A 25,951-nucleotide genomic window follows, 5' to 3' on the forward strand; every position below is an offset into this window, starting at 1 on the left:
AATTTGCTGGCAAGAATACTGTGGGAGACTGTATCAAAAGCTTTGCTAAAGTCAAGATATATCACATCCACCACTTTCCCCGTATCCACAGAGCCAGTTATCTCATCATAGAAGGCAATCAGGTTGGTCAGACATGACTTCCCCTTGGTGAATCCATGTTGACTGTTCCTGATCACATTCCTCTCCTCCAGGTGCTTCAAAATGGATTCCTTGAGGACCTGCTCCATGATTTTGCCGGAGACTGAAGTGAGGCTGACTGGTCTATGGTTCCCCAGGTTCTCGTTCTTGGTTTTTTTAAATATGGGCACTATATTTGCCTTTTTCCAATTGTCCGGAACCTCCCCAGATTGCCAGGAATTTTCAAAGATAATGGCCAATGGCTCTGCAATCACATCAGCCAACTCCTTCAGCACCCTTGGATGCATTAGATCTGGACCTATGGACTTGTGCATGTCCTGTTTTTCTAAATAGTCCTTAACCTGTTCTTTCATCACTGAGGGTTGCTCACCTCCTCCCCATACTGTGTTGCCTAGTGCAGCAGTCTGGGAGCTGACCTTGTCTGTGAAGACCGAGGCACAAAAAGCATTGAGTACTTCAGCTTTTTCCACATCCTCTTTCCTATGTTGCCTCCCCCATTCACTAAGGGTCCCACACTTTCCATGACCACCTTCTTGTTGCTAACATACCTGTAACATATCACTTCAATTCCCACCAGTATAATGCCTACAAGGTGCAGACTGTTTAGGAAATAGTGGATAAGATATTCTCCAAGCAACAACCAAGCTTATCTTGAAGAAATCAATAAGTGATGGTAGGGATAATGAAAAACAATCAAAAAACAAAAACTGGCAGGCAGCCATGCCAGGTCCTAAACCTGACATCCCTGGACATACATATTGCTGATGCCCTTGATAACGTATCTGTACAGTATGAGATCATCACCACTTCTACACTAAATTCAAATACTGATAGTTCCATAATATGCTAAGTGCACATTTTTATTTAGCCAACAAAAGAGATAGATGTTCCAAAAAGCCTTAGTCAAAACTTTACCATTGTTTGTGATCTTTTGTATCCAGCAGAGTTAAAAGTCACGGTCTTAACAGCCTACTGTTATTTAATTTCTAAAGAGTCTGCTGAAACATTTGCCTTGAAGTCAAATGAGAGGTCAAGGAACTGCACAGCACCTGAGATTCTGGGCAGTTCAACACCTGAAAACTCATGAGCCAAGAATGAAACATGCTAGTAAATAATGGAAGGCTTTTTCACCTATCATGGTTCTGAAAGTCCTGCATACAAGACCACAAACCCTTAAATGAAAATGAGCACACATTTACCAGAAATTCCAGAGAGCAAAAGATTCAAAAGACGGGGCAAGAGAGAAACTCAAGAACTAGAATGCAAATTAGAGGAAACAATCACTGTCAAATCATGTAGTGGGGGGGAAGGATAGCTCTGGGAGATCTAGCTAAAGGTGGTGATAAAAGACTATCAGAGGTTTTTAAATGTCAGAGATTTCTATTTTTATAGCTAAAGGTCTATGTGCATGGAAAAGCTGGATATTGCTTATCACGTCAAAATATTGTGCTTCTATTAAGAAATGTGAATTAAAATCCTAATTGTCAAAATTCAAAGAGTAAATATTGGAAAACAGACATGACTGCTGCATCCCTCCATTTCTTTTTCTATCATCAAAACACATCGCTTCTCAAAAGAATCAGCACCACAAAGGAAGCCAGCACCAGAAATGAAAAATCTGCATGCTTTGGAAGACAGTTGAATTCTTAGGGGCAGCAAAATAAGCACGAGGCCCTTACAAAATAACACAAACCCAAAGACACAATGAGGCTCTGTTAACAGGAAGTGGCCCTTTATACCCAGATCTAAAATCCCTAATTACTAAAGCAAATATAATCTGATGGTATAGCAGAAAGCATAAAAGAAATACACAACATAATAGTTCAAAATAATACAGGGCCCAATCTGCAACAATTATTCATATTGTGCAGTACCTTGCTCTAAAAGTTAAGTCCCATTAAAATAAACAGGACTACTTGAGCAGCCAAGTACTAATAAACGTGAGTAAGGCTGCTGATACTGGACCCTTAGCCAGTATGTTTCAAACAACATTTATTGTTCAATTTTGAGAAAAGGCATTCCATAGATTATTCCTCAATCAATGCCAGCATATTTTTAGTACTTTGGAAAGACATGATGCAAAATTAATGCTTCTGAATAGAAAAAGCTAACATCAACTGCTCCACTACACTACCATTCTCAGAAATACATCTTTTTTGTAAACTGATCTTGACTTAATTATATTAAATGGAACAATTCATTCTCTGAAACCTGTTTTCTACCCCTTTTATGAACATCTGCCATCCAGACTGCATTTTATCATCATTCCAGGTAAAAAAAAGCACAAGAGGTCAAACTAATTTTTGCCTATAGGAAAATTAATAACCCAAAAATTGAAGAGCATGTGCATGTTTGCAACTACAAGAATCCTTAACATATTTTAAAAAATCAGTCACATAACACTTCCGTTATGAAATTTCAGTGTTTTCAAAAACTGTGGTATTAACAGCAGCAACACTTAAAATTACCACCAATAATATTTGGTCAGCAAGCCAAAACCATGCTCACTTTCTGCTTATGGTGACCTTGTCAATTACATCAGTCTCTGAGAGGAAGCCCACCCTGACATCTGAGTCATTCAGACTGTGAAGTCATCTCTGAGAGATCTACTGTTGCTAGAACTAAAACACTCAAGTAGCAAAACTATGTAAGACTGAAAATGCATATTTTAGTTGTGTTGCAAGGTGTTTTCTAATTTAACTTGAGTTGATTAACCAAATTTTCTTTAATTGATCAAATGGAAAACAAAAACAAGGTTTTAACATGTACAACTGTCATAGGAATCACTGTAAACTGTAAAGTAAATTCACATTATAAACATATGTAATTCAAATTGATTGAATGAATCCATGAGCTATAGAAATATTGACAAAATCCAAGGGTCTCTATTAGTAGATTTCTTAGTGTGCAATGTCGGCTTTCAAATCAAAGAACAGAACTCAAACAGAAAAAAGAATGCCTTTGCAGAACTCTCCATTTTGCTTAAGGGTTTATTTTGTTTTTATTTGTTAGCCTACTTGAAGGAGACTATCAATTACTGAAGAACAGAGCAGGATGTTTCTAAATGTGACTACATGTGTCAGTGTATCTGCTCAGGACTTTGATATGCTTAACATAACCCACTTAGACTTCTTTTAGAAGATTGTTGATTTTGACACCCTTTCTCTCTAAAGCATAGGTATACAGCTTTTACTCCATGATCTTACATTTTAAAATGAAGAACAGGAGTACTTGTGGCACCTTAGAGACTAACAAATTTATTAGAGCATAAGCTTTCGTGGACTACAGCCCACTTCACTTTTCGTGGGCTGTAGTCCACGAAAGCTTATGCTCTAATAAATTTGTTAGTCTCTAAGGTGCCACAAGTACTCCTGTTCTTTTTGCGGATACAGACTAACACGGCTGCTACTCTGAAACATTTAAAATGAAGGTCATACTGAACTTTTTAAAAACAAAAAACCCCACACAATCTGAAAATGTAAAAGGCCTTCCAAAATTATTTAAAATTACATTTAGTTTGCTCCTCCTCAATTTTTTCCCCTCTTTCTTCTATGGTTGCAAGGAGAAAACCATTCCCTTCGGCAGCTGACATCATAGCAATCTCCCATCACCATTAACTTCCCACTCCTGAGGGGGACACTTCAACTGATCTAACAGTTCTATTATGCTCCTAGGAAAAAGAAAAAAAGCTGAGTTTTGCCTAATCCATGCTCTGAAAGGAAGAACCTAACAGGTGGATATGGAATTCCTCTACTGTTTTATTGCCTCAACCTAATATAGGCATTGGTAGGAGGAAGACAAGAAGCCAGGAACTGAATGAGAATGGCGTCAAAAGACCACTACATAGGTTGAACTTCATACACCATTCACCATCAACAGCTAGCCACAGATTTTGTGAGGACCACAAGGGCTCTTATCAGCCCACCACTGCTGTTAAGTATCTTTGGATGCTTATGAGCACTTCTCTTCTGCCCCTGCAGCTCTTGTGGCATTCTGTATTAAAAATGATCGCATCCAAAGGCATTTCAGTACTGCAGCAGCGGCTAAACCACAAAGAGCATGAAATATTTACTTGGTACCCATTTTATGTACCAAAAAAAAAACCCCACAGAATATCTAATAACTGCATTCCTCACTGCATTCAGGTCTCCAGTTAATAGGTTATGACTGCATCCATTAACCCCACCCTATACTTGGCAAAGTAGCACAATACCTTCATTAGGTGTGCCCTGACTGCAGTAATGGACAGACAACCCAGTTCTGGGGAATGCAATTGAGCTAACTGCTTCACAAATAAAAATGCAGAACTATAAAAACAGAGAGCTGCTACCTTGATAAGACAGGAACCACTTCCCTCAATCTGCTGGCAATGCTCCTACTTATACAGCCCAAAATGCCATTAGCTTTCTTGGCAATAAGGGCACCGTTTACTCATATCCAGCTTTTCGTCCACTGTAACCCCTAGGTCCTTTTCTGCAGAACTGCTGCCTAATCATTCGGTCCCTAGTCTGTAGCAGTGCATGGGATTCTTCCATCGTAAGTGCAGGACTCTGCACTTGTCTTTGTTGAACCTCATCAGATTTCTTTTGGCCCAATCCTCTAATTTGTCTAGGTCCCTCTGTATCGTCTCCCTACCCTCTAATATCTTCATTAATGATCTGGAGGATGGCATGAACAAAACTGGCCCCAACACCAACCCTTGGGGCACTCCGCTTGATACCGGCTGCCAACTAGACATGGAGCCATTGATCACTATCTGTTGAGCCCGACGATCTAGCCAGCTTTCTATCCACCTTATAGTCCATTCATCCAGCCCATACTTCTTTAACTTGCCAGCAAGAATACTGTGGGAGACTGTATCAAAAGCTTTGCTAAAGTCAAGGAATAACATGTCCACTGCTTTCCCCTCATCCATAAATTAAACATGAGTCAACAAAGCAATATTGTTGTGAAAAACCCAAATGTCATTCTGGAATGTATTAAAAGGAGTTTTGAAAGACACGAGGTAATTATTCCACACTACTAAATACTGGTGAGGCCTCAGCTGGAGTACTATGCCTGGTTTGGGTCACCACATTTTAAGAAAGATATGGACAAACTGCAGTGAGTCCAGAGGGGAGAAACAAAAATTAGACCTCTGAAAAATTGAAGTTTGTATATGGTCAGTAGAGTTTGGTAGAATAATAGAAAAATAGGGCTGGAAGTGTTCTGAAGAAGTCCTCTAGACCAGTGGTCTCCACACTTTTTTGATCGCGCACCCCATCAGTAAAAAAATTTTGAACACGCACCTATTATATGTATATTTATTTATGTATAAATTATATACATGTACTACTGTACTATTATGTACATTATAAAACAAAAATAGAAATTAAAAAAGGTTGAGAGATGAAATAAAATAAATTTTGTTTTAAAAATATTGTTTAACGGTACAAAAAACCTTTTTGCTCTCACTAATGTGAGAGCAATGTGATTGAATATGCTTCATTATTTTTGAAAATCTTGGTTTAACACTTTGTGATACACCGATTCAAAGGTCTGGTTTTAAGTTCAGTTTATTTCACACCTTGGTTTTAATGGCTGTCATAGCTGAAAAAGATGCCTCACAAAGATACGTAGATCCAAATGGAAGAAGCGCATTGTTGGCTGCGCTTACTAAATCATGATACTCATTTTTCAGTCCTACCCACCAATTATGCAAAGGTTTTTGTTGAAATTCGGCTAGTAAATTTCTGTCTTCCCTGATGTCAATCAGTTGTTCTTGCAAACTAATTGGAAGGTGTTGCATTTGTATTGTAAAGATTCTACTATTTAAAGGTCTTGTTTTTATAAAATTAACCACATTGATGACATCCTGTAGCACTTTGTGCACTTCTGGCTCCAACTTCTTTGCTGCAATAGCTTACCCACGAACAATGCAGTGAATGAATTTCATGTGTAGTGCTCTCTCTGTAACCTTACCTCGGAATCCTTTCTTTATTTCAGTCAAAGCAGCCGCTCCATCAGTGGTTACACTTACACAGTTTTTCCATAAAACATTGTTTTTATTAAAGAAGTCATTTACTGTTGAGAATATATCTTCTCCGGTACATCTACTTTTTTGTGACCCACTAAAGGAAAGTTCGTGTATTTCATTATTGAAACAGAATCTAGCAAATACGATAAGCTGAGACATGTTAGAAACATCTGTACTGTCATCCAACTGTATAGCAAATCTCCCACACTGAGTAATTTGTTCTAATACTTGTTTCTTCAAATTTTCAGCAATGTTTTCTATGCGTCTTCCAACAGTATTTGCTGACAAAGAAATGCATTTTAGTTTGTCGTCATATTGTTTTCCATGTATTATTTCATCCATTTTTATCGTGACAAGAAGAACAAGCGTTTCCCCAATGGTATGTGGCTTTTTGTCTTTCGCTAATAAGTAAGAAACCTCAAAAGAGGCTTCTAAACATTTATCATTAAGTTTAGTGAACTTTTGTAAAGTACTGGATTGAGTATCGCATGACTTTAAGAATTGCTGAAAAAAATTGTAGAGGTTCTGAATGCTTAGCTTTTAAATGTCTTGCTAATCATGATGGCTTCATACTATCATTAGCTAATATCTCAAGGCACAATACTTAGGGTGAGGTGCATCGTTAACAATAGTGGATGTAAATCCATATTTCAAATAGCCTTCTTGATAATTTCAATTTTTTTTGGCCAACTTCTTGTCAGATCTGATTAGATCGTCATTGCTTTTACCTCGTAATGTGGCTGACGAAGAGCTCGTACTAGGAGTAGGAGAATGGTCAGCTCTGCCATTTTCTTGTTGTTCGCTTGTGCTCGCATTATTAGTATTATCTTCAATCCGCGGTTTCTTTGCAGGAATCTTTTTAAGCCACTTGTCCATTTTGTGAGGGTTAGTTTAGTTAAAACTAGATAATATAATCCGTAAATCCACTTAACCGGGCACATGTAAACTGTAATACATCGCAATACGCTGAAAGCGAACGAACGAGTGACGGTGCCACTGTCAACCCCTCCGTGTTGTGGAGCTCCCACTCTTCCCTCAGGATACCTTGCAGGGCCGGCTCCAGGCACCAGAGTAGGAAGCATGTGCCTGGGGTGGCGCACTGTAAGGGACGGCATTCTGGCCAATCTTAGGGCAGCGCTCCTCCGGCCCCCTTCTTCCCCCCTTCTTGCAGCGCTCCTCCTGCACACACCCCACTTTGGAGACCACTACTCTAGACTGTTCCCCTATGAGGAAAGATAAAAAGAATTGGCCATGTTTACTTTTGAAGACTGAGGGGGGAACCTGATAAATCTTCAAAAATGTAAAAGCTTGTTTATAAAGAAGGCAATGATCTGTCGTTGTCGATGTCCAATAAGGATGAGAGAAACTAAAACCATTTATCAGTGGTCATGGTGGATTCCCCATCACTGACCATTTTAAAATCAAGATTGGATGTTTTTCTGAGGGTATGTCTACACTACAAACCTAAATTACTGTGGTGGTGCATGTTCACAGAAACCTCTTTTGGTTGGTGGTGTGCGTCCTTACCAGGAGCACTTCCACTGACCTGAGAGGGGCAGTGTAAGGAGCTGAGAGCCCGGTGTCTCAGCTCAACTGGCAGCTCCCTGCCAAGAACCTGGCAGCCCCACAGGCTCCTGGCGGGCTGCCTCCTCCCTCTGCTCCCTAGGGCTTCTCATCTCCCCTCTCCCCCGGTTCCCCATTGGAAGCAGAGGGGAATCCGCCTGGGGCTTCTTGCCTGCCCACTCTCTGCCAGGAGCCAGATAGCCTTGTCATTTCATGGCTCAAGAGGCTGTGGAATTGACGAGGCTGTGCAGCTCTCAGCAGGGAGTGGATGGGGGGGCGGGGGGCTGCTCAGACTTCTCACCTGGGCTCCCAGCTGGGAAATTAAGAAAGCTGACGCAAGGGACATGGGGTCTACACAGATACTGTCATCCTAAGTACGGTGACATAAGCCTTATGCCTCTTGTGTAGGGGAAGTTATGTTGGTGCAGTAGGGCACTTCCATCGGTGGGAGGAAGGCTGTAGTGTAGACACTAACATAATTGGGGCAACATAAGATGCCTTATGTTGACCTAACTGTGTAGTGTAGATCAGCCCTAAGAATTATTTTTTTGGGGGGGGAAGGGGGGAAGAGGGGAAATCTATGGTCTGTCATACAGGAAGTCAGACAATATGAGCAATGAATGAGATTGTACCATAATACATATGTGGAGGGCAGCAGAGCATGCAAAATTAAAATTGAACAGGCACCCTTCATTCTGAAATTTCCTAACTTCTAAGTGCTTGTCTTTATAATATTAATGTTAGTTTAATGTAATTTGTGTGTAATTATTTAAAGAATGGTCATTTAAATGAAAAGATAACTCATCTATAAAATGACTCTTGCTACAGTTAATCAGATGTACCCTCAGGAATAGCTGGATATCCATGTATAATCCAGCAAGGAAGATGACCACACAAATTTCAGGTTTTTTCCAACCATTATATTGCCTATAGCTTTCTCTCGCTCAGTCATTCTTGATATATATATATATATCTCCACACACACACACAAAACTTTCCTTCCTTTATAAGGCAAAAATGACAAGCAGACTTCAGGAAGTTAGGATAGGCTCCAGAAAGATGGATCTGAGCCACATAGAACAAATTTACGGTTAAGAAGTTACTCTTCTATTGTTCCAATCCATCCCTCTGAAATTAGTGGAATCTATACCACCTACAAAAGAAACTGACTCCATTGCAGTTTAACGTAAAAGAAACAACAAAAGTAACCCACTGTGACTACAAGGAAGACTTTTTTTTTTTTTTTTTTTTTTTAAGAAAATTAAGAGAAAAACCAATTTTAAATGAAAAAAAGGGTGACGCAACATGACTAGGCCTATAGTGTCATTGAAAAGTTGCAAGAATAAAATTGAATTGTAAACTTAAATAGTGTTGGATAACATGGTTAAAGAAACAAGAAGAAAAATGTATCAATACAGTGCACAAAGGGTATGCGGAATCTAAAGGGGGGAAAAGTATTGAACACTACATAATAAAGAAGGAAAACCAAACTAATGAGGATGCTGAAACAACTAAAATACTTACTTATCCTCAGTCTTTTTTTAATAATAAAATGTATAAAGACCTTAAAGTTAACTCTTAGAAACTAGCAAGAGGATGAAAGAGGATTTATGACAGTTGAGAAACAGGGTAGGGAAGTAACTTCTCAGTCCAGGGAATCCCAGCCCAAACTCCCGTTGCCAGAAACCTTCATCCTTCGCTTATGATCCTGATGTGACTTGCCATATACTATTGACTGTAAAGCTAATAGTAAGTGTTCATCATAAAATACAGAGTTGATGAATATACTTGACCATTCTGTTGTTTCCTCCTTACATCATAATAATGCCAAAAGTCTGCTTAACTAAAAGCAGTGAGCATTATCTAATGGTTAGAATGCAAGACTGGTAGTCAGGAGACCATTCCATGGTGCTGCTGATTTAGTTGGGGACCTTAGATAAGTCAATTGGGCCCCAATTTCGAAGAACATTCCATAGATGTCCAGTGCAGTATGCAGGCATTTTGGCTCAATACTTTTAGAAGTGCCCTCTAATTCTCTGTGTCTAAGTTCTTGAGTGCCCAACTTAAGATACCTTAACCTCTCTGTACTTCGATTTTCTTCTCCAAATCTGGGAAGAATAAAACTTATTTGTTAAGGCTCACAACATTAAGTAATTTGAGTTCCTCAGACAAATGGTACTGAACAGTAAAAGTACAAATTATGATAAAAAGAACTTAGTTTACATTATAAATGTATTAAGTTATACCTGACAAACATTAATTGAGGAGTGTTATGTCAAAATAAAGAGTATTTAAAACTTTAAAACAGATGTAACTGCTAATGGAGCAATAAAATCTATTATTTTGTCTTTCAACCCAGAGTCCTCCAAGGAAATGCTGCAAGTCCACATTATTATTATTAGGATCGCAGCACCTAGGAGACCCAGTTGTAGACCAGGCTCCCACTGTGCTTGGCACTGTAGAAATACACGGAGGGGAAGACAGATTGGCTCTTTGGGTCAGGGACTAAGTAAAAGACAAGAGACTATGGCTATATATAGATGAGGGAGTACAAGGAAACATTGAGAACATATTGGTCAGCACGATAGAATGTGGTCTCAGTACACTGGTAGCCTAAGCATTGTTAGGTATGTGTAGGTGTCACAGCAAATGAGAGTTTTGGGGAGAGACCTGAAGAGTGATAATGAGTTAGTTCTGTGGATATTTACAGGGAGTTTCTCCCAGACATGAGGGGGAAGCATGAAGGTGCTTGTTTGAAAATGAGGACAACTGACAGCAGAGGTGAAAGCCGGTACGCCCCAGTACGGCGTACCGGCAAGAGCTGGTGCGCCGTACCAGGGTGGCCCGGCTTCCCTAGGGAGCAATTTAAAGGGCCTGGGGCTCCCAGCAGGGTCTGGAGCCCCAGGCCCTTTAAATTGTCATCAGAGCCCCACTGCTGGAGCCCTGGGGTAGGGCTGTGGGGCTCTGGCTGCTATTTAAAAAGTCCAGGGCTCCCGCTGCTTCTACCGCCCCAGCCCTTTAAATAGCCGCCAGAGCCCTGCCGCCACTACTCCAGGGCTCCAGCGGCTATTTAAAGGCCTGGGGCGGTACAAGCAGGGGAGCCCCATGCCCTTTAAAGAGCCCCCAGAGCCCTGGGATAGCAGGGGGCTCCAGAGACTATTTAAAGGGCCCTTGACTCCACCTGCCTCTGCCGCCCTGGTCCTTTAAATAGCCGCTGGACCCGCCACTTCCCCAGGGCTCCAGCAGCTATTTAAAGGACCGGGGCCGTAGAAGCAGGGGAGCCCCGGGCCCTTTAAATAGCTCCCGGAGCCCTGGGCTGCTGCTGCTATCCCGGTGGGGGAGGGGAGGAAAGAGGAGGCACTTACCTTACAGGGTGGGCTGGCTCTGACCCCCTCAGCCCCACCCCTTCCAGGACTGGACTTAGTGTCAGTCAGGGATGAAAGTAATCTAAATGAGCTTTTTAAGGGTGTGTATCAATGAGGGCTGGAGGGTAAAGAGTAGGGTTGTGCAGATGAATAGAGCATAAGGATGGAGGCAAAGATTTTATTAGATTTCATTTTCATTATAAGGTTCACCATAGATGGTCACTGGAACATTTCAATCTGTACCAACAACTGAAGGCTTTGACTTCCATTTTCCTGGTGTACTCAGGATTTCTGGAGCCTGGTCAAAAGAAAGTCTTTGCACAGTCAATACTTCAAAAATCAAGTTCAATTAGTTTCCTTCAGCTTGGTTTTTAAATGAACTTGGACAAATGAACAAAACAAGGGACACTCGTTCAGGCAAAGTTTTTTTTGTTTTGTTTTGTTTTGGGGTTTTTTTTTTAATGGACTCAAAAAGAGAAGGTTTTTCCAGCTAGCATTATCCTTTTTCCCCTAAGGAGAATCTGGCTCCTAATATCAGTTAATACCACTCCCTAGAGTACCTCCTTCTAATAGTGTGCTGGGGATCAGTTAAAACATTATTCCTACATAGACTGTGGTCTTTCCTCTGGAAAACCAATTTTTTTCAGTCTGAATAAATTGGCTTAAAAGATAAAAAAGGCACTACTGAGCTGAGAGACCAGTAGCTGTTTTAATGAAGTAGCGTAAATAGATTTTATCTTTTCCCTAATCCAATATTTTCCTCTAACTTCCTTGGGCTACTATAGTTCCTTTTGAGCACAGAAAAAGAAAGTCCTTAAGACAGCAGCAGCTTGAGTCTCTAAGGGCCTTCCAGTTTTGCCAGGAAAGGGAACCACAACAGAGGGGAAAGAACTATTTTTAAATGTACATAGTTTAAATTTTTAAATATATATTTGAGATTTAATTTTTTTAAAAACTTTATTTTTAAAGTACCTTTAAAGTCCAATAGAACTGCCACTGCTAGAAAAGTTTTGCCAGGGCAGGGCAAATAATTTCAGGACCCATAAAAATGTTCACTCTCTGAAATAAACCAAAAAAAAAAAAAATACACTTACCCACAAATAAGCAACAGCAAATTTAATCTAAGTAACCAAATATTTTACATTCATTAACAAATACCCAAGCTACAGTCACTATATGGCAAAACTGGATTTTAGATGTTAATAGCATTCTGCCATGAAATCTGTACATACTTCACTCTCAGATGGTGTAAGTAAAAACCCTGTTGTGGGCTGTCAAGGCTGATTCCCCACTCTGGCACTTCGAGTGCAGAAGGTGGAGGCCCACAAGGTTTGGAAAAATTAATACTGGCCACTCCAGGCTTGTATTAAACTCCCAAGCTTACAACTTCTCTCTGACCTGGGATGGGTAGATGCTACCACCACCCAAGTGCAAAAAAAACCACACCCTTTGGGCCCAGGAAGGCACACTTGGGAATTCTTCTCTGTGGTGTACCCTCAAGCCCTTTCATCTCCCCCCCCGTGGAAGAGCTGAGAAAGAAAACAAAGGAAATCAATTGTTGCCACCACCTAATTAAACAACATATGCACAACCTCTTAGGACACAAAAAAAAAAACCAATCCTGTTCTTAAAAAAGGGAAATTTTATTAAAAACAAAAAGAAAGAAAATACATCTGGAATTTAGGCTATTGCTAGATTTAAAAAGAGCAAATATAATAATTAGGCCTCAGGAATGGTTTTCCTGAGGTCCAGCTTAATGGTTACAAGCAAAACAAAAAGCATTTGGAGGTTAGCACAGAGAAGTCCACATGCCGTACAAAAATAAAAGAGATAAAGCTAATTGGGTCTTTCTAGACATTTCATGATCTACTTACATATCTGGGGTTTTAAATAAGTAGTTTCTAAGTATGATTTGATGATTTTTCATACCTGACAAAGCTTTTTACAGTATAGTTCCAGCCCTGTCCCTGGAAGAACAACCACAGACAGACAAAAGGGGAGTCTTGTTTCAATTTTAAAAAGTTCTAACGTTCCCATTAGCTCTTTTGGCCAGGTGCCCACTCACTTCCTTTTACCTATGCATGCAGTCAGACTTTTTAACCCTTTACAGGTAAAGCAAGTAGAGAACAGCTACGAAGAGGGATTTTGTAGCTAACTGGCTGGCTGTCCATAAAAGGGAGCTAGCCCCTCCCCCCCCCCATTTCATTTATCACATGGGCTGAAATGATTAAATAATACATCTTGGGATTCATCCATATTCCCAAATGTGCTTAAACTCCAGGTCCTCATGTCTATCAAATTCTGATGGCAAAGCACCAAAGGAGGCATGGTTTGGACAAAAAGAGGCATTCTCATTTAACTTCTATCATCTGAAAAATCAATTAAATCTGTCTCAGAGAACAAGTTATCCAACCTTTAATGGAATCCTCTCTGAAATCTGTTCTGATGTAGAACCAACAGCCAGCTGGATAGCAAGCTGAGTTTTTACACACACCATATCTCTGCTACTGTGAAAAAAATATTACACTACAATCACCACCACCCAATGTTATATTACTGGGATAATGTCAATACAATTTGCAGCAGATATAGAAAATATCTATTTAGACACGTTCACAGCTATAATTCACCCTGTGTTTAATGCTATTTAAAAGACAAGTTTATACATTTACTTCAGATCAATATTGTGAAATTGCAAAATTTAGGTAGCCGCTCAGCATGAATGAATTAATATAGTACCTATGGAAACTAATGTTTTTAAAAGCATCCAATGAGTAAAATGGATACATCTTTCCATTAACTATTTAGTAATACAATCCGTAATTGAACATCTGATCCAAATTACTTAAGTAAAATGTGGGAAGGTGTTTTTGTAACATAGCCGGCATGGCAGTGAATTGCTCTAATGTTTAAAGTGGGGAGATGCAGGGTCTGTTGTAGTGGGGGTCAGGGATGTGGACATAGGATGGGTTTTGGCAACTGGGGAAGACAGAACAGATTTTTGCTCATTCTTCCTTCATCTCCTCAGCAAAGTCATTCCTTCCCTCTCCTGACCAAACCCCCTGTAGATTTCATTTTATGTTGGGGAAGGGCTAGCTTGAGGATTGTGCAAGACATTGGCTCATGAAGAGGCCTTATGGATGGGAAGGGGCAAGGTGTTAGTGTGTGATGTGCCTGGTGGATAAGTAGTCTTTGGTTTGCATATGTATTCAGCCAGCCTTCTGTTGATTTCACCAGCTCAGCTGATTGAGCCACCTGAAGAAGCTGCCTCTGGTCTGCAGGGGTTCAAAAATTAGAACAAAAGACTTTTTGTGATACTGATAGGTACATTGAAACAGGCCCTGAAAACAGAGCCATTACTGGTTTTCAAGGTAATTCAGTCACCCTACATGGCAATGAAATTAAAAGTACAATCACACAACTGATTTTCTGTTGTAACAGGCAATATGTGCCACAAAATACTACAATATCAGTTGCTCTTTTTTTTTTTAGAATCTAACCTCTATGTAACAAACAGGATTTGACATTATGGGCAGAAGAGGGAAACTGGGAAAAGTCCAAAGCAAAAACACAAGAGAGGAATCAGATACTGAATTAGTTATTGGTTGTATAGTGACCTTGTTTTTGAACAATGTATATTAGCAAATCCCTCCTACAGCCAGATCTGCATAGTGCGAATAGATGACTGTGAAAGGAAAGAACTAGACAAAATGTTTTGCCACCCAGTGCATACAGAAATGCATACAAATTTTGGAACTCTGCCAAATGTTCTGCCAGACAAAAGAGCTGCACCCCAATACTACAATTAATTTTATGAGTGTTATTTCCACATATTAGAAATTGTATTTTGTAAGCACATACACTTGTGTGGTATGATGAAGTCTCACTTACTGACACATGATTAACTGCCTTTTAAAAACAATTAAGAAAACAAGATGTATATGACTGATTGTATAGTGTGAGGCTGTATAGCAATAATAAAAAAGGAACAAGATACTTAAGTCTGAGTCGTATAACTTGAAATATATATTGTTCAGTGACAGACACTAATATGGTGACAGGTGCTTTATAAATGTATACAACAATAAAGGCCCTATAAGCCTACCTTGTATATTTAAATGATACATGCTAATTAGAGTGAAAATATCTTTAAAAAGCCATAGCCCTGGGATACTGGTTTTATTATACAAGTGAGACCATAGATCTCGGAAAGAGATCAAGTTTCTCTACATCCAGGCTGTATGTGTGCTGAATGGCCAACAAGATTTAAGTAGAATTTCTTGTTTAGACATCACCTAATTATTGCAGAGTACACTATTACATGAAACTAGAACTGAAACAGACCTCCAATCAAAACCCATTACAATACCTACATTTTGAGAGGTCATTAAATCTAAAACAATCCTGATATAAGCATCTGCCTGAAACCTTGCCTGAGGGTGCAACAACCACCAAGAAATTGGAGAGATTTCCCACTCATGTTATGGATTGTGTGTATCTAAAAGCTTTTCCCTTAATATGTGATTAGTTGGCCTCACTGGGGTTCTAACATTGTATGTACTTTTTAATACAAATTATACACAAGTTTCTAAAGCTCTTATTTTCACCTCCCCTTCCAGCTGCTTCATGTGAAGGGAAGCAAGACTACAGATACTGCTATGACATGACCACATGAAGAGGGAAGGTAGCTATGCAGGGTACTCCCTCTTCTGCATATCCACTACAAAAGAACTGTGCAGACTGCCGGAGGGGAAGGGGGACGGACTTGGATGGGAGCTGCACTACACAGTAGATTCTCTCCCAGAACTCCAAAGGAGCCACTTTAAACAATATATTTGCTCCAAGAATTATGGAAGAACCACTGGGGGGGGGGGGAAAGGACTTCAAACAATCTTGTTTGCTCTTTAGCCCTTTACCACCCAAGATGTCACAGAACAACCTTGGATGAGCAATCTGTGAACTACTGGCCTGATCAAGTAATAGGCATGACTGGCAAGAGCCAGAGGGAAATGCAGAGGGGCTCAGCTGGCCAATAATCTGCAGAATTGGAGTCTTGGATACATGCAGATTCCCTGATTTTATTGTTCACCTTAAACCTGCACCACTTTTGGTTCCATACACTAAAAGAGATGAGATTACATGGACCTGCAACTTTTACAAGGCCAAGGAATGTTTGTTTTAGTTAGTTCCCACCCACATAAATCTGAGCAGAAGGGAGATATATAGACATACAGCAGGTGTCTAGTTTATTTGAAAATTCACCAGAACATGAACCTTATTAGTAAAATGTATAAATATTAAACAGTTTTAGAAGTACAAATACTAAAATATCACTGTCCACTAAATGAACCATCCTATAGAATACATTTATCTTAATATACTCACATGAATTAAAGAATTCATTATCTTAATCTAGTTATAAATATATCTTTGAAAAAAATGAGAAAATGAAAACTAGCAAAGGAAAGCAAAGAAGAAAAATATGCTCTTAAAGCATTTTAGTTTGGATATTAAAAACATGAAAATTTTCTTCCCTTCATTTTCATAAGCAGGCAGGATCCAAAACAAGCAGAACCAAGCCAGAGAAATTAAAGGGTGAGAGCTGACATCATGGAAGTTTCTCAACTGGAGCTCCACAAGCTTGTTCCTTCATGCGAATTTGGGGGCGCTGTAGATGAAGTAGATCCACAGAGCAGTTACTCTACACAGCATGATTCCCTCACACCCCACTGATTTCCAAGTGGAAATTCAATCAAGTGTTAATGCTGCTTGAAACTACCTGCACTGCTATGAGGGGAAATCAGCCAAGTAAGTGGCTGATTTCAATCAACAACTGAGTTTTGTATTTGAAATAAAGGAATGCGTTATAAAAATGTTAGAATAAAGATGTATTGTAGCACAAACCTCAGAAATACCAGCGTTCACTTCAGAGGCATTCTTGCTGTACACTGTAGCACAGATGGAGAAAAATATTGTGGGAGGAAAAGTCCCACATCAGAGCATTGTCTAAAACAGACAGCAAAGTCCTACAACACTAGGCAAGGTCACATGCAACTGGAGAGTCATCTGGTTAACAAAACATACTATTATTAGACGCAAGTTATACAGCACTTGTGCATACTAACAGAATTAAAATATTATCCCAAAATAAATATTTAAAAATACCTTTCACATATACCTTTCATGCAACTTTACTTTGGTACACAACATTTTCACCTTTCTGCTTAACCAGAAGTATTTAAATATGTTATTAAGAATTAACAGAAAGCAACACAAAGAAGTTAACTGTAAGTGTACATCGGAATACCTTCAAATATTTTAGAAGATATTGAAATGGTATTTGAAGTATTTATTTAAAAAAAACTTTACAGGTCAATTGAAAAATAAAGTGGATCATTTTTACCTTTTTGAAAAAAGATCTCCACTGCAATTTTCTTACCAAATTACTCAAGATTACTTTTCTGTTGATCGCAATACACAGCAAAAGACATTCCAGAGACCAGAACCCATTTAGTCTACTAAGGCGTGCCGCAGACTACTGTGGGTAAAATGTCACAGCTGAAACACTAGCCTGCAGAATGTCGATCTTCATGTAAGGCTCAATCCTGCATTTCTCGCACACCCAAAACTTCCCTAGTCTGAATAGGAGATTTGGATGCAGACGGATTTTCCTAGGTATATTCATATATGCCCTGAGGTTTGATGCCTAGCTCACTTATGACCCAACGAATCACCACAACAGCTGAGATCACCTGAGACACCGTTGCTGATAGTTGGTAGGTGTGCAGTCTTGGGGACTTGGAAACTGGATGATTCTGGAGGAGAAAGTTTAGTTTTGAAACTCACCCCCCTGAGCAATCTGTTAGAGGTCACCTTTACAGGTTTTCAGAAACAAGTAAAAGACACCTTTCAGGTTAAGCATTTGTTTGACTATGGTGGATTATTTATGACTGGTTAGGGTAGTTCAGGAAGGAATATTGTGGATGGTTTGATTTACTATCTAGTTGCATTCAATTATGTCATGCACCCAAATGCTAGAGCGATGGAACATAATAGATGGCCAGAGTTTGATCTCACACTGGTGTAAGTCTGAAGAAACTCCACTTACTTCAAGTGAGATCAGAATTCTGTCACTAAAGAAAGAAAAGAGACCCATATATAGGTAGTGCTAACACAATGACCCTCTTCTCCAACATACAACTCTCAAAGTAAATAGGAGTTTTGCTCAGAAATCAAGAGTGCAATATGATCCACGTTTGGCAGAAGCATGATTCTGGAAACCCCACCCACAGTCAGATCTCCACACAGGTCTGCCAAGACAAACAAAGCAGTATGCAATGTAAGTCATACTGCTCTTATTTGTGTATTCAGTCACTTATGGCCTAATTTAAAGGGGATTAAAAACGTAATTGAGGGCAGAATTTGACCACTGACAAACATGGCTCATACTTTTGCATATTAATAGTTTTTATAAGAAAAAAACAATTAAAAGTGCAATCTCTTGCAAACAAATTAATTATATTTCATAGTTAAAGACTGTGGACCCAATTCCACATCCCTTATTCACACAACTAATACCAAATGACTGCAAGGGACTAGTTATGAGGATAAGTTCTATTCATGTTGGAGTTGCATAATTAAGCACTATGTTTCACTTATGGATTTTTTTAAAAGTATATAAAATATAGAGACATTATGATTAATCAGTTGTATTAGCATAGTGCCTAGGATCCCTATTCATTGACTAGAACCTCATTGTGCTAGATGCTGTACAAAAGCAGAACAAAAAGACGGTTCCTGCTTAAAGAGCCTGGTTCCTAATAAGATTATTTCAAAATGGAAACCAATCAACACTGAAATAGTAATCTTCCAGTAGAAAAAGTTTCTATTGATCGTTGAAATATATATTTTATTTTAATAATTAATGAAAAATGCTCAGCAAGAATTAGAATTTTAATGCAGTTATTCATAGATATATAGATTTTAAGACCAGAAGGGACCATTGTGACTTATGTCCTGTGTTATGCAGGAAGTTAGACTCGGGCTAGGTCTACACTACCCGCCTGACTCGGCGGGTAGAAATCGATCTCTCGGGGATCGAATTATCGCGTCTCGTCGGGACACGACAATCGATCCCCGAATCGACGCGCTTACTCCACCAGCGGAGGTAGGAGTAAGCGCCGTCGACGGAGAGCCGCGGAGGTCGATTTTGCTGCTGTCCTCACAGCGGGGTAAGTCGGCTCCGATACGAATTTGCGTATCTTAAATCGACCCCCGCGTGCCCCCCCCCCCCCCCCCCCCCGTAGTGAAGGCCTGCCCTCGGACTTCGCTCAATTAATTCCTGTTTCAGGTCCAATAGCTATGGTTGAACTAGAGCATATCTTTTAGAAACATATCCAATCTTGATTTTAAAATGACTGGTGATAGAGACTCCACCACAACCCTTAGTAAACTATTCCAATAGTTAGTTTCCCACACAGTTAAAAAAATTGTGCCTTATTTCTAGTCTGTGTTTCCAAACGTGAAATCATTCTTGTAGCCCTTTTCTGAACCCTTTCCGTGACTCTCAATGGATACATCTATTAGAAATACTTTATCTGATGATTTATTGTTTTTCTTATCCTTACTTTACTGATAGAGTTTTTTCTGTCTTTTCTCATGTATCATTTATTGTCAGAATGACAAAATTATGCAAAAATATAGAAAAGATATTGGTTAAACTGTATTTAGTATTACATTTTGCTTAATGTAACAAAAATACATTGCCCAACACATACCACATAAAAGTCTACAGAGTTGAGGGTAGCTGGCACTTTGTAGAATTGTACCCAAAAAGGGGAAGGTTCTAAGGGCAAATCTAGCTACAAAGAAACCTGTCTCAACACACGGGAAAGTGAAAATGAACTCATAATAATGTATTGAATCAATGTCTTAACATGGCAAAATATGAGAGGTTTCTTTTATTCGGATGACTAAGAGGAGAATGGAAGAATTTAGCAACCCCCTGTTCATTTCTATTCAAACTGGGCATGGTTTCTCATGACTTACGCAGTCCAGTTTGTCTCTCTCAACAGCTTTCGATTGGTGATTTACAATATATTCAGTTTCCTGTGATAAAGTTATTTGTAGTTTGATTTTGTTTGTTATTTTTTCCTCCCCTGTTTGTCTAGGTGTTGCTCATCTTGTCACTGTTTTCATCTAATTAGAAATATACATATACTGTTTGTAGATAGTTCTATTTCTCATAGGATGATTCAAAAATAAAAAGGAGGGCTTCTGATTTAAGATGATTATTAGGTAATTATAAATACTGGAATTTAATTTCTTTAATCGTTCTCAGATGTTGAGAATTTTTTTTTATAATGGGGCAAAACTCATCCCCACTCCTGAAATACTTATAAAAATTATGTTTTTATTCATTCAACAAAATCTTGAGATAAACATAAAATACCAATTTTAATTCTACTGCCTCGCAAATGTGCATTACAATTAGGGATGGGCAAACCGCACGGCAAAATAACCAGTCTGAACATTTGTCTGCTCCTTGAACCACAGCCAACCCTTTCATGAGTTTCTGTATCATTTCACTTATCATCCTACTATCCTTAGAATGCAGCAGCTCAGTCTGCTGATACTCCTATAGCTCCTCTCTAGGCTTCCCTGCTGGTTCTCAGGTATACCGTACACTCTGGGGAATGAGACTAGCAAGTCTTGCACAGTTTGGTCCCAATCCTGCAAACGCTTCAATGGGACTAGTAAGGAATGCAAAGTTACTCACAAAGCTAAACTTTTTCAAGCATATCAAAGGCGAGGCCAGAACGGGGGGTTGTTTACACTTTGCTGCTTTGATTGCCAGGTTTCATCTTAGAACGAACTTTTATAACATCTGAGAACGCTTATTATTGTAAACCACCGAAATGCTGGGGGGAGACCACTTCACCCCAGTAACCTAAAACTTTGTAGTTGATCAGATGCTGCAGCTCATCTAGAACAATCCATTGAGATGTGATTAGCCAGAAAGTTTAAAGCAATGAAATATGAAACTTGTTACTGATATAAACCACGCTATAAAGTGAGAAGTTCAGGGAGAAGATAGTGAGGACTTTATACCCAGTTGTAATTTATAACAAGTTTGTTACAATCCACACCCAACCACCCCCACCCCCCGCATTTCCTCAAATCCTCTGCAGAGAAAGAGGATATTTTACAACTAAATATTGCAATGCGAATGCATAGAAACTGCATGTTAGTGTAGCTCATCATCTTCACAAGCCTAATGGAGAACTGATATATGGGGAGCAAAGGGGGTGACAAACTAGTAGGGTGACCAGATGTCCCGATTTTATAGGGACAGTCTCGATTTTTGGGTCTTTTTCTTATATAGGCTCCTATTACCCCCCACCCTTGTCCCGATTTTTCACATTTGCTGTCTGGTCACCCTAGAAACTAGGGTGCCAGTGTAGCCAATGCAAGGATGTCAGACCTAATACAACCCCTCTGAAGTCCATGAGGCTGCCGGAGTGCAGGTGTGGACCCATGGCCCGTATCTCGGTGACCGGGGGAGGGGGAACCCTTTCTCACCACCCGAACCCCCAAAGCAGCCTATGGAAGTGATTCTGGGCAACCAGGAGGTCCGTCCACCCACCCACCCGAGTCCCACGAACTCAGGCAAGGAGCCTGTAGAAGCGCCTCACCCGCTGGGGATAAGTAGGAGGCGGCAACTTTCAGCGTCTCCCCAGCCTCTTCCTCCTGCTGCCGCAGCTGAGGCCGGGCGGCGGGTCACTGCAGCAGCCCCGAGGGCTCTCGCCCCGGCTGACTGCGCAGGGCAGGCTCCGGGTCAGGGCAGTCCCCGAACTCAACGGCTCTGCGGAGCGGGCAGGCGGGAGGGAGCGCGCGCTGACCGAGGGGGAGGTGGCCTGCCGGGCTCGCAACGCCCAGCTGGGCGGAAGGGGGCGCAGCGGGGAGAACGGGGGGCTCGCTCAGACCGGAGGTGGGAGGTGAGGGAAGAGGAGGACTACGGCCGGGTTCCCCTGAGAGGGAAACGCGCCCAGCCCTCTCCACCCCTCCCACCAAGCCACAGGCATCCTGAGGTGAGCGTGGTAGGGCCACAGAGCAGGGAAGCACCTTGGGTCATTAGCACCAGGGCAAACAGCCCAGCGCTGGGTGCTCTGCCCCGGGAACTAGTGCTGCCCACTGTAGCGCACGCGGGGGTTACACCGCCACCACCGCCCCAGAGGAATCTCCTCACAGGCACACACCGTGCAGGGCAGAGCGTCATAATGCCAAAGGGGCCGCAGCCTCCCTCCCCCCGTCACAGTGCAGGGCCAGGATGTTTGTGCCGCCGCCACCAGCGGGTTCCTGATCCTCCCCTCCCACAAATCACACACGCTGCAGGGAAGAAGGTTTTTGCACCGACCCAAAAGCACAAGAGGGGGGCGCCTGCAGAACCAACAGGGCAAGATGGGGTTGAACCTTCCACACAGACCCTTCCCCTTGAGCGTCTCCCCAGTTATATGTACCGCTATGAGGCGTTAGGTACATTGCCTTTCCATCCAGGTTAAAATTATTACATGCAATATTAAATACATACCCCCATCCAAAGAGTTTGCGCCATTGTATGTAGTGCTACGTGCCCTGAGCGAGAGTTTACATTGTTAGAAACACCTCTGCATCCACTCCCTCCCAGCTGTAACGCATTTGCTTTTTAAGCAATGGGACAGTGTTCTATAGCTACTAACCCGGTGCCTGCTCTTGAATTATGGCTCAAGCTCAGAACTTCGCTGCTGAAATCAATTAAGATATTGAGCTTAGGGTGTCAAGGACACGACAGCAAACTATTTGGGGCCTGGGATTTCCAAACTGCTCAGCTAAGATAATCACGCAAATACATTCAACTGTTATTTTTACATTTGATTTGGTTTGTAAACCTCAAATAACACCGGAGCTTAGAAGGAGGAAAGGACCTGGGTAAAGACCAAACTCAAAAGGAGAGAGTTACTTTCCCCCAAAATTTCCTACACCACCTCCGTTGAAGTGCATCTTCAGTTGATTTGTTTTCAGCCTTTCCTGTTAGTTTTGCTTACCTCTGGCAGGCAACTCATTCTGTTTAAGTGGTAATACCCAGTGACTCAAGATCACTGGATAACGGAGCCTTCTCCAAATCTTTGTAGAGCAGAAGCTGGTCCAGAGCCATTGTGTGTCTCACACGTTGTGAATGAAAGTTCAGTCTAGAGACTAATCTCTGTGAAAGAGTTGGCTTTTTTCCCCGTTCGACTGTAGAGTCGAGTTGTGTCCCTCCTGCTGCCTCACTGCATTGGAATGTCTGAGCTAACTGTGCTTCCAAAGAGCTCAATACCGAGCAGAGCTGTACTGCCCAGACCTTGTGGAGATTTTAATTCACTTCCAAGCCTTGCCAACAGTTGCACACAAGGTGCCTTTTTTACACCCTGCTCTCTGTCCAGCGAAAAATGCAGGCTATCTCAGTGAAAACAATGGCTCAATTCAGGACTTTGTTCAGAAGTGCAGCACACAACCTCTGCACTGTGCACTGCTGCCAACCATTATCTATGGGAAGAAAGACTTAACTAAAGTCTGTGAAAGGGGGAAATATTGTACAGTTTCCAAGTACTTTATGGAAAAATACAATTTAAATTAATTCAGCTGTGCATCTTTGCATGCAAGACTTTCTGGTCTTTGTGTGCAGCATCAAACAAGGAGAAAAGATTCTCAATCTTTTTAGAACTTAATTTTAAAAGTAGTATTCTAATTTTGAAAAAAACAAAAGTTGGCTGTAGACAACGTGCAATTTTATTTTGGGACTTTTCTCATAACTGGTATGTGGAGATACTGTCCCAGTGTTTGGATTGTAAAAAATGTAATTTATTTCATTCCCTTCTAATATAATGAATTCATACTGTTTTCTTAGGGGAAAGTATCTAATACTTGAGGGTCAGGTATTTACTATTGTATATTAAACACTTACTTTACTTCAGAAAATATTTTGTATCTCTTTATACCATGCTTAGAGGACAAGTATTATAAAATGGTGACAAGTATCAGAGGGGTAGCCATGTTAGTCTGGATCTGTAAAAAGCAACAAACCGTCCTGTGGCACCTTATAGACTAACAGACGTATTGGAGCATAAGCTTTCGTGGGTGAATACCCACTTCGTCAGATCAAGTCTATCTGATGAAGTGGGTATTCACCCACGAAAACTTATGTTCCAATACGTCTGTTAGTCTATAAGGTGCCACAGGACCCTTAATCGCTTTTTATAAAATGCTGACACTATGATAGTGTGGGCACCTATACTGAGTGTAGCATAGTTGGGAATCAAAGTGTAATAAGTCTACTGTGAGATGTGTTATAACAGACTTAAAACCAGTAAACATAGCTGTCTAGTAAAGTAAAACCTAGGGAAGATATATATTTTCTGAAAGCATAGTTTTTTTTTTATTTACTACTACTGTAGCCAGATATTTGTAATATTCACTTAACATTACATGGCTTTACTAGCTACTTATTTTAAGCTTAGTTCTTTCAACAAGCTTAAACTGCAGGGTTATTAGAGTAAAGAATGAAAAGCGCTAAAATATGCAAGCCACAACAGATCACCTCAGCCTTCCTAATATGATTTTGACTTTATACTGTTATGTCTAGTTTAATCTGAATTATGTTTTAGTTAAAATTAAAACAGTTACACTAATTCAAAATACTTTATATTAATCATTCTCTACTGAAATGTACCACATATTGGGTGAAATCCTTATGGCCTTCAATGTGGTTTGGATTTCACCCATATTATATAGTATTAATATTAATGGTCCTTTTTTGCCATAGGTGAAATTTTGTTGGTTCTTTCACCTTAGCCAATTCACATTTTGAATTGAAAATGTTTGTATTGTGTTTCAGCACTGTTTATGTTTAATTTTGTACACAAGTATATTTAATTTACAAATATTGTAACAGTATATATAAATATAAACTTAATAAATAAAATAGTGAGATTTAAATTTGTAAAGCACCAAATTTCAGTAGAAGAGGACTAGAGACTGTTTAGTAAAAATCATGCAGTGGGAGTACAAATACAAATACAAGCCTCTTTAAAGATGAACTTTTCATGGAGCCTCTCTGCATTTTCAATTGTTTCAATAAATACAGGAAACATATATCAAATTATTCCAGTGGAAAATGTATCTGCCATTTTCCTTCACAATATATTAGCACTTGATTTTTATTAACTTGGCAAGAGTATGCTTATTGTACTGAAGAGTAATAAAAGGTTGTAACCTTCATAAAATGAAAAAATTGGGAAAATCATCTAATCCTTGATTCAGCAAGCTACTTACACATGTGCCTTACTTTAAGCACATGAGAAGTCAATGGGACTACTCACATCCTTCAAAGGTAATCACATTCTTAAGTACCTTACTGAATTGGGGAACTAATCTCTCTGTAACCCCATTCCTCATCTGTACATGTGGGATAACACTTCTTTTTCACAGGGGTATTGTGAGAATAAATTCATTAATATTGGAGGTTCTCAGATACTATGACCATAGAAATACCTAAATAGATAGAAAATTGCAAACATTGTGAAACATCCATATCTGATACCATGGTGATAGGCACATTAGAAATACTAGATTGATTAGATGGGTACAACTGCTGGATTGGGACACATCCTCCAATTTTTTAGCATCTTGATGATTTCTTTCCATGGAGTTGCAGAACTATTGCATTAAGACTCCTTCCTCCAAGCTATTTTTATGTGCTTGTTAATCCAGAAATCACATTCCTGAAAAGTGTTGCAGACTAAAATAAAATTTGAATATAAAGGAATAGCATATATAGGTATATCTAAAAAAT

The 25,951-nt window shown here is 40.0% G+C and overlaps 1 protein-coding gene across 4 annotated transcripts in view; it reads right to left on the reverse strand.

Moving 5' to 3' along the window:
• Positions 1 to 23,397, reverse strand: part of PLCE1 (phospholipase C epsilon 1) — a 329,780-nt gene extending 306,383 nt beyond the window's left edge. For 2 of the 4 annotated variants that reach the window (XM_065552074.1, XM_005292537.4), the window contains exon 1: positions 21,777 to 21,948. The gene's annotated coding sequence lies outside the window, so the exon portion shown is untranslated. Of the gene's footprint in view, positions 1 to 12,054; positions 12,142 to 21,776; positions 21,949 to 23,165 lie in introns of those variants that run through there. The other 2 variants (XM_065552073.1, XM_024107295.3) reach the window with 2 other exon arrangements.
• Between the last annotated feature and the right edge of the window lie 2,554 nt (positions 23,398 to 25,951).

The sequence above is a fragment of the Chrysemys picta genome, chromosome 7 (genome assembly GCF_011386835.1).
Source record: "Chrysemys picta bellii isolate R12L10 chromosome 7, ASM1138683v2, whole genome shotgun sequence".
Lineage (NCBI taxonomy): Eukaryota > Metazoa > Chordata > Testudines > Emydidae > Chrysemys > Chrysemys picta.